The sequence below is a fragment of the Polistes canadensis genome, unplaced genomic scaffold, assembly GCF_001313835.1.
Source record: "Polistes canadensis isolate GaletaPanama2010 unplaced genomic scaffold, ASM131383v1 scaffold_135, whole genome shotgun sequence".
NCBI lineage: Eukaryota > Metazoa > Arthropoda > Insecta > Hymenoptera > Vespidae > Polistes > Polistes canadensis.
In genome coordinates this window covers 302,072-311,089 of record NW_014569682.1, presented here as the reverse complement: position 1 = coordinate 311,089, position 9,018 = coordinate 302,072, and positions in this window count along the sequence as shown.

The following is a 9,018-nucleotide window of genomic DNA, read 5'->3' as shown; positions in this document are numbered from 1 at the left end:
TTCTTAAGATTATCGTTACATAACTGAATATATATACTTTAATGAAAATTAAGAATCAACAGATGTAACTAAAAAGCAAAAAAAAAGGGGTCGGAGGGGGAGGACAAGGCGTGTTGTAGGTCAGTACGAAAGATTTATGAACCGAGTCGCATGGAAAATAAATGATAGAGAAGAGAGGAGAATATAAAAAAAAAACAAAACAAAAAAAAACAAAAAAACAAAAAAAAAAGAGGAAAATAGTATTCGATATTAAAGGGAGAGCAGGGTGGAAAATTCAATTGCTGCTGACCGTACCAGATTTCTTGGCTGGTAAATATCACGACGCGTGCGCCGTTGAATTTTCAACTGTCCTTAATAAAATGTGGAAGAGATGGGGGAAAAGGGGTAAGAGGAAATAGAGGAGAAATATAAGAGGAATAAAGAGGGAAAGAGATAGTGAACACGTAGGAAGGACAAAATGGACGTCAACCAATCGTGTAGCGGGCCAAAATGGCCGTCGTTGAATTTAATCAATACCTTGACTCCGTCCTTCGTTGTAAAGAAGAGGAGGAGGAGGAGGGGTTGAGGAGGTATAGGTGGAGATGGTTTAGAGGAATGGCTAGGTGAGGGGTAACGTGGGGGACCTAGAAAAGGGGTATGAAGGGCTAAAGGAACGACGTAAACTATTATACTTTCTACCCATGTAAATGTTCATGTAGATGTACCACTACCGAGGTCGATATACCTTTGTCTCTTCACGTAATTCCCATTATTTCTTCTATCTTACAATACACTGTTGAAAGATAGAGAAAGAAAGATGAAGAAATTGTTTATTATCTCTTTCTATCTTTTTCTCTTTCTCTGTGTTGGATTCATTGCTTACGTTAAAGAACTACGATGTTACTTCTATCATTGTATTTTATTCATTTCAAGTTATTACTCTTGTCTTAAGCTTGCAATCCCAAAATGTTAACGAGACAACCAACGGGATTGACACTCGACAGGTGTTTTTCGATTGATTTCTTTTTATGGGATGATTCAAATATATTCTATATATGTATTTGTTTCTAGTTTTTGTATGGTAAATGTGATAGGGGTTTCTCATCGAAGGTATATTACAAATTAGTTTGAATGATTTTAAATGTTCAATTTTGTCCATTTTGTATTATAGGGATTATTGTTTGTTTTATTGATATAAATGAAGTTAATAAAGTTAAAATTAGATTGTATTGTATTTAAATAAATAATATTTGTTTTATAAAATTATATATAATAATAATTTAATGAAATATATTATGAAAGAACTATCAAAAGTGGTACATATTGTCTGATTGAATACGTAACTATTTAATGAGTAGACCTTGATGGGAACCTTTTTTAAAATATTACTTTTACAAAATTCCAATACACGAAGAAGAAAAAAAAGAAAATGTTTACACGTGTGCGAGACAAAGTGTGTCGAGTGTTATTTAAGAAGAATAAAAAAGGGGGAAAAAAAAAGAAAGAAGAATAAGAAGAAGAAAAAGAAGAAAGGAAAAAAGATTGAAGGTAGAAGACAAGGATAAAGAATAATAGAAGGGTGGAAAGAGTCGATGAAGGGGTCGTTTTTGCGTGGATGGTAGGAAATTGAGGTGGGGAGAGGGTGGGAGGGTGAGAGGGTGGAAGAGGGTAGTAGGTCGGGAGGATTTAATGCAACCACGAACGTTAGATCGATCGTATACTCTCCTACACTTTTTTTTCTTTTTCTTTTCCTTGCTTTCTTCGAAGGAAATGTAAAAGAAAAAGATGGAAATAGTTAAAGGGAAAGAGAAATGAGTAAAGAAAAATCTCTTTTTTCTTTCTTTCTTTCTTTCTTTTTTTTTTCTTTCTTTCTTTCTCTTTCTTTTTCTCGCATCTTCTCGTCGAAAGTTTAAATCGAGCCGACAGTACCCTAGGGCTCATCGTGGAAAGAATTCACTGGCGGCATCTGTTCTGAATTTCCATTCTCCATTATCGTGAATCCTAAAGAAAAAATAAAATTGTTTCAAAAGTAAGAGAGAGAGAGAGAGAGAGAGAGAGAGAGAGAGAGAGAAAGAGAATTTAGGATTATCAAAAAACGTTCTTCTTAAACTTGATCTTTAAAATTACCTTATTACTAAACTTTTTAGGTTAACTTTTCCATACAACTTTTGTTTGTATATGATTGTTTACTGCACACCCTGTAGATTTGGGGGGTAAAAAAGAACAAGAATAAAATACATTTGAATTAATAAAAGAGGAATTTATAAAAATTCTTTCGTTGAAATCTGTGATTCTTATTACGAATGAATATTTTTCGCATTAATACGTTCCTACTTTTTTTTTTAGGTTATATTTCGTAAAATTATACTTTTTGTATGATCAAACTTTTAAACATTTTCCTTGGCATCTTGTAAATTGTTGCAAACAATAATGTGACAAATGAAATACGATGGTATCGATAGTTTTTATTTAAAAGTGATTCGAAAAATCAATTACTCGCTTGATAGACATTAGACGAAACTTTTGTTGCGGTTTGACCCTTTTTCTGTTTTATTTCTTTCTTTCTAAGCATGACATACTTAGGATCTAACTTTTGGTAGGACTAAAAACTTTAAAGCACACCCTTTAGATTTGGAACGATTTCACGTGAGTGGAATACGAAATTCGTGTTTTGCCAAAATAAGAAAAAGAAAATAATAAAGAAAAAGAAAAAACAAATGAAGAGTATACGATCGAAGCCGAACAAAGTGCATGCTCTAGATATTTCGATAAGATTTAAAACCTTTTTTCGAGGAATAATTTATGATATTAACATTTAACACATCTCTGTCAAGCGAAATTTCATTGCTTTGTTAAGAAAAATAACCGATAAGCTTTGATTTGAGAAAAAAAACAATAACTGATTTACCCGAATTTCGATCGGAATCAATTCGTTTGGGAAATTTTGCTCGGACTTTTGATCATTTTGATTATTTATTATATATATATATTGCGTGTTGCATCTTTGTAAATAATTTAGGATAAAAATTATATATCATTCGTGTTGATTGATAAATAATTGATAACAGGGATGATTGAAAAAAAGAACAGAAAAAAAAAAGAAAGAGTAATACAACTCGGATTTCAATTCAATTACGTAGTTGACGTTTTGTATTACGTCAGAATAAAATAGTAACCCATTGGATTTATCTTCACCTTTATCTTTTTGCAAACGAAAAGAATAGTATTTAATCCGATAACGTTTGGACTTACGCGTAGCAAGTAAATAACTTATTTTTTTTTCTCCCCAGCCCCTCCTCCACCTTTTCTTTTTTTTGTATAACAGAATTGAAGTTTTCAAGGACGCGTTTATAGTAGGACAAAAAAAAAATGTATTCAAAAGATTTATCGATATATAATAAAAGATTAGAATTTCTAAAGAAATTCAAGTACTTTTTGTCATGTTATCAAATTTTTAATACGTTAAATACTTGAATATTAACGTATACGTGTTATAATGTTGATGAATTAGTATTATTAATACTTGTAGAATGAGAGAAAAAGATCTTTCGTAAAAGATATTAATGTATTTACTTTTACAAAGAATTAATACCTGTTGTTGATACGACGATACCACCCTACGCTTATGAAAACATGTTAGTTATCAATTATCATTGATCTATTGATTTGACGTTTTATATTTTATCAGATTTTATAACAATTTTATTATCTAGAATCGATACGTCGTCCAATTATTCACGATCATTCAGTCTGTCGAAACGTTATTGTTCGGATAATTACGTTTGTTTTATCTAATTGTTAATTTTTCTCAAAAAGTGTTAGTTCTATTATTATTATTTGAATAATATATTTGTTTATTAAGGTAAGACAAAAGATTATTTGTTCGTTAAATTAGAAAAATTATGATTAATTGATTCGTTGATGTAGTTGAAGATATTTTTTGTGATTGAAGTTTACTATAGTTTGGTTATATTGATCGTATAGTCATTTGATTGAACGCATTCTAGCATGCTTTATCTGTAACAAACATTACCAATGGTATCTGTATTAGCTGGTATGTCACGTAACTGTTAGATATGTCAGAATTCTATCGTCATAGTCAGTTCATGTTTCAGCTACTAGAAAGCTTCAGTTTATCTTGGTAGTAAATATACGTAAATCCTCTATCGATTAAATAAATGAAATTGTTCAGTATACAAAATATGTGGATTGTTTATTAATATTATACTGTATTTATGAAATTATCCAATGAATAATTTAAAACAAAACAGAAAATAATAGATAATTAAACGTATTGTAAAGTTGATTTATATACAATTTGTTTTGATTTAATAATTGTGCTATAAATTTTATATGAAGTGGTTTACAATAATTAAATGAATTTTAATAGTTCAGTGATTATAATTGTAAATAATTCAAAAATTATGTTAAGTGCATAATTTTCTTAAAAATAAAATCAGGACTCAGTGATTGCGATTGCATTTTTGATGCATTCTTCTCGTGAAATGACAATAATCGTTTGATTAAATTTATGCACAAATGATTTCAAATGAAATAAATTTCATTTCAAGATATCAATCGTAAATATAAATCGGGTAACCTAATTCTATAATAAATGATATTTCAAATTAACATTATCACATAATCCTAAATTGAAATCACACACAGAATTCTCAGTAAGTTTTAATTGTAAAGTTTATTCCGTGCCAAGTGATGATAATTGTTATCAACGAAATAAGATAAACTTCGATGAATACTTTTGCTTGAAAAATAAGTAAAAAAAAAGAAAAAGAGTATTCATCGACCAGACTATAACCTAAATTCAGTGAACAATATCTAACAGAGGGGAGGGATGCTAAACAAAATATTAGATTAGACACGTGTACCATCGATAAAAACGAAATAAAAATAAGAGAAAAAAGTATAAAATAAAATATAATAAAATTAATAAAGAATAAGATGATAGAAATATAGAAACAAAGAAGAAAGCTGTAGGAAGTGGGGTTGGGGGGAAATAGTGGCAGAGGAATTGATGAGTAGGGGGTTTAGATGTTAAGGGTGGGGGTAAAGTTTTGATATTGATTAGCCATCAGTTTCAGATGACGCCTCTAACCTGGTGGGTGTTGCTGGGAACGTTATTCGTCCACGCAAGGATCGTCCCGGCAAGGATTTACGAAATTCAAAACGCATGCGCCATTTTGTGCCAAGCCGAGAAGCTTCTTCTTTTAGAGTCAAACGAAGAGGGGAATTTAGTTGACAAAGTGGGGGAAAAGGAGGGGAACGATGACGATGAAGAAGACGTGAAAGAGGGGAAGGTTATGGTGTTGGTGGAGGAGGACGATGAGGTGGAGGCCGGGGTGAAGGGTATAGTAGTGGGAGAGGAAAACTACGAAGTGTTTCACGTTACTTCTCAGTTTGTCGAAGGCCGTCGTGGTGGCCTTCAACATCGTCGTCGTCGTCGTCGTCGTCGTCGTCGTCGTGATGGTGTTGTAAACGATCATAACCATAACCACCATGATTACCATGACCATCATCATGATTTATCATTAAACGATTATTGTTTAATATCTAATCAAATTCGATTACATTGTCGAGAATTTTTTATCAATCTTCGAAATCGTCAGGGATGCAATTGCCGATTAATTTCTTCTTCAATACGAACGAACCTAATCAAAGATGGAACAAATATCAATCCCAAAGATTCGAACAAATTATCGGACCTATCGTTAAAACGAGAACAACAACAACAAGAAAAACAAGAACAATTTCGACGAGTATTAGTAAAAGAAGAAGAAGAAGAAGAAGAAGAAATACGAGAAGGAAACAAACGTTTTTTATTGGCGACGATGAAAACGATGATGAGAAATCCAAAAGAATTGTCTACGATCAAGGATTATCATTATTATTTACCAATCAAAATGGAAACTAATAATCAAGATTTGGTAAGCAGTGCACCTGACAATCCATCTAATTCGGATGAGATTGATTGGGATTTGTGGTGCATGGCACAGTGCGATATCGGCCATGGGGGAAGTGCCTGCGAGTGTGACATCATTCCTTGAATTTTGATTCCTGGTTCCTTACTTTTTTTTTTATTTATATTTATATATATATGTATGTATTTCAAGATGATTATTAAAGGAAGTATGAGGAAGAAAACAATAAGAAGAAAGAAAATTGATAAAGAAAACAATATATATACATATATATATCTTTGATTTTTAATTTTTTTGATCTAAACAACTGAAAGAAAATAAAATAATGGCAAGTTTGTTAATTTGCCTATTGTCGGAGACGCCAGAGGAATATACATATCTCATAGATGATATATATAATATTATAGGCGTGTCTAGGTCAGTCACGTTTGATCATACGTGATCATTTTAGAATTTTAATTGAGAATGTTGTTCTTCTATCTATCCATTTATCTATCTATCTATCTATATCTATATTAAACTATCTATCTATAAATGTATACGCATACACATGTATAAGTTTATTAATTAATTAATTAATTAATTAATTTTGAATTTTTATCTAATGGATATAAATTATTTATCTCATTGTTTTCCTTGTTCATTTAAATAATTATTATTTTTCTCTACTGTTATCTTGTTTATTCTTTTTCTTCATCTTCTTCTTCTTCTTGTTTTTCTTTTTATTTAAGAACTAACCTATGATTTCCAAAATATTTTTATACAACTCTTTAATTATTATTTATTTTAATATATGTTGTATCAATTAATTTTTTTTCGTCGACATTGTTTAGTTTTTCATGATAAGAAATATATATTGTATTTGAATTAACTGATTTTTTTTGAATCGTAATTTAGATCGCTAAGAATGTTACGCTAGGTCGAGTTCACACGTCGAAAAATAATCATGCGAATTGATCGTTTGTTTTCTTAATTGATTAAAAGAACGAAAACACGTATATATATACATACACACGCACACATACACATGAACATATATGTAAGAAGGCAGGAAAAATTTTGGATGTGTGAACACGAGTCTCTGGTTCGAGAAATGTGTGTATTATGCAATAAATGATATTTATGTAAAACACGATTAAATTCTAACGTTTAACGTTAAATATTAATCGTCAATTATATTCAATGAATAATTATTGTATCGTGTCGTTGTCAATTTTTAGCTTTTACACGAAATCTATTATTCGAGTATTTTCAATAATTATATAATATAAATAATATAATATAATATAATATAATAAACACGTGTGTGTACATAGTTTTAAGATGAAAATTTAGAAACATTATAATAACAAAATCCAAGTCTTCCATTATGATAGTTCATTTAACGATTAATTAATATTAATATAAACTTAAGAAAATGAATTCATCCACCTATACGTGTTATCATTATTAATTGATAAGTAAGAAATATTGTCTGTGTATTTTCATCGGCGAAGAAAATGAATTATTTTTCGTTTAAGTCTTTCTATATCTGTCTAATTAACAATCTATTTATCTATAAATCTATCTATCTATCTATCTATCTAGATCTTCCTTTCTAATGCAAGAAATAATCATATTACGTGAGATAAGAAATGTGTACAAAATATACGATTCGTTAATCTTGCGCCGTTAAAAAAAAGAAGTTGTGACGCGACAATAAGATGTAGATTTTAGAATGCCTATGGATAAGATGTAACGCTAATTTTTCTACTATTTTTAACGATCGCAAATTATATTAACGTGCAAATATGTTTGTATTCGTTGATATTTCATTTTTGATAATTAATTTTAACCAATTTTCTTGACCGAATAATATATATGTAATAATAGTTATACAGAAGTATTTTAATATACATCAAAATACATATATATTTTTATTATTTCAACTATAACTATTTAAAATTCAAACGTTTACAGTTTATGTTTAAAAAATAATCTGCTTTATTATTTTATTAACACATTATTACGCGATGGTTAAAAATAGGGTTAAGGTAGCGATCAAATAATTCATTATTTAGGCTATACTTTTAAGAATAAAATAACTTGTAAATATATTCACACACACACGTACATTATATTGTTAAGAAAAATAATGGTAATTATTTGAAAATAGGAGATAAAACGGGGTACCAAAAAATAATAATATATTTCAAAAATATTATATATATCTATTAAATTACAATCTCATTGTAATATCAATACACATGATACATAATATAATGTTAAGTAACTATAACTTTAATCTCGAATGTAATAATAAATCGATTCGTTTAAGCAAACAAAAATTTCTGCGTTAAAATAATTCCATCTCTCTGTCTTGTATATATAAAATAAAACAATTAAAAAAAAAAAGCCAAGAATATGTTGAATCAATAAATTTACAATATATTCAATTCATTTAAATAATGATTGTATAATTAATCGATCACATGAAGACTTCTCGAGAAATGAATTTAAAATATTTTAGACTATAGTAGAATAAATGTTTTATCGATTTAGCAAATGACTATAAGAAACTCTGATTTATTGATCGAGTAGAGATAGTCAAGAGTCACTGTTTTATTACATGAGCAAAAAAAGTTCAGTGATAATACAGTTATGATTTATATAGATTGTTAAGCAAAATTTATAATAAGAGAATTCTACTTAACCGACTACTAGCTATGATTATTAATAAAAAAATTCTGTTTTATCGATTAGTAGTAGTGATTATTAACAGAGTTCTATCTTACCGATTGTAAGCTTACCAGATAATAGTAGGTTTTGTATAGTCAAAGAATATTGAAGTATATAGAGGCTCACAAGTCCCCTTTTTATCTGACCAGATTAATTTTAGTTACGATCAGAACCACCAGTGGGCGATAGAAGATACTTAAAACTATGACTGTGATATCTTCTTTTTTCAGAAACGTTTAAAAAGTCACATAAAATAGATAAAAATAATAAAATCAGAGAATTTACATCATAATTTCTCTTTATTACAAATAAAATTCTCGTTAGACACATGCGCAACGTTCGGAAAGTCATATAAACAATTTTTAATAACAGAATTTTCATAGAA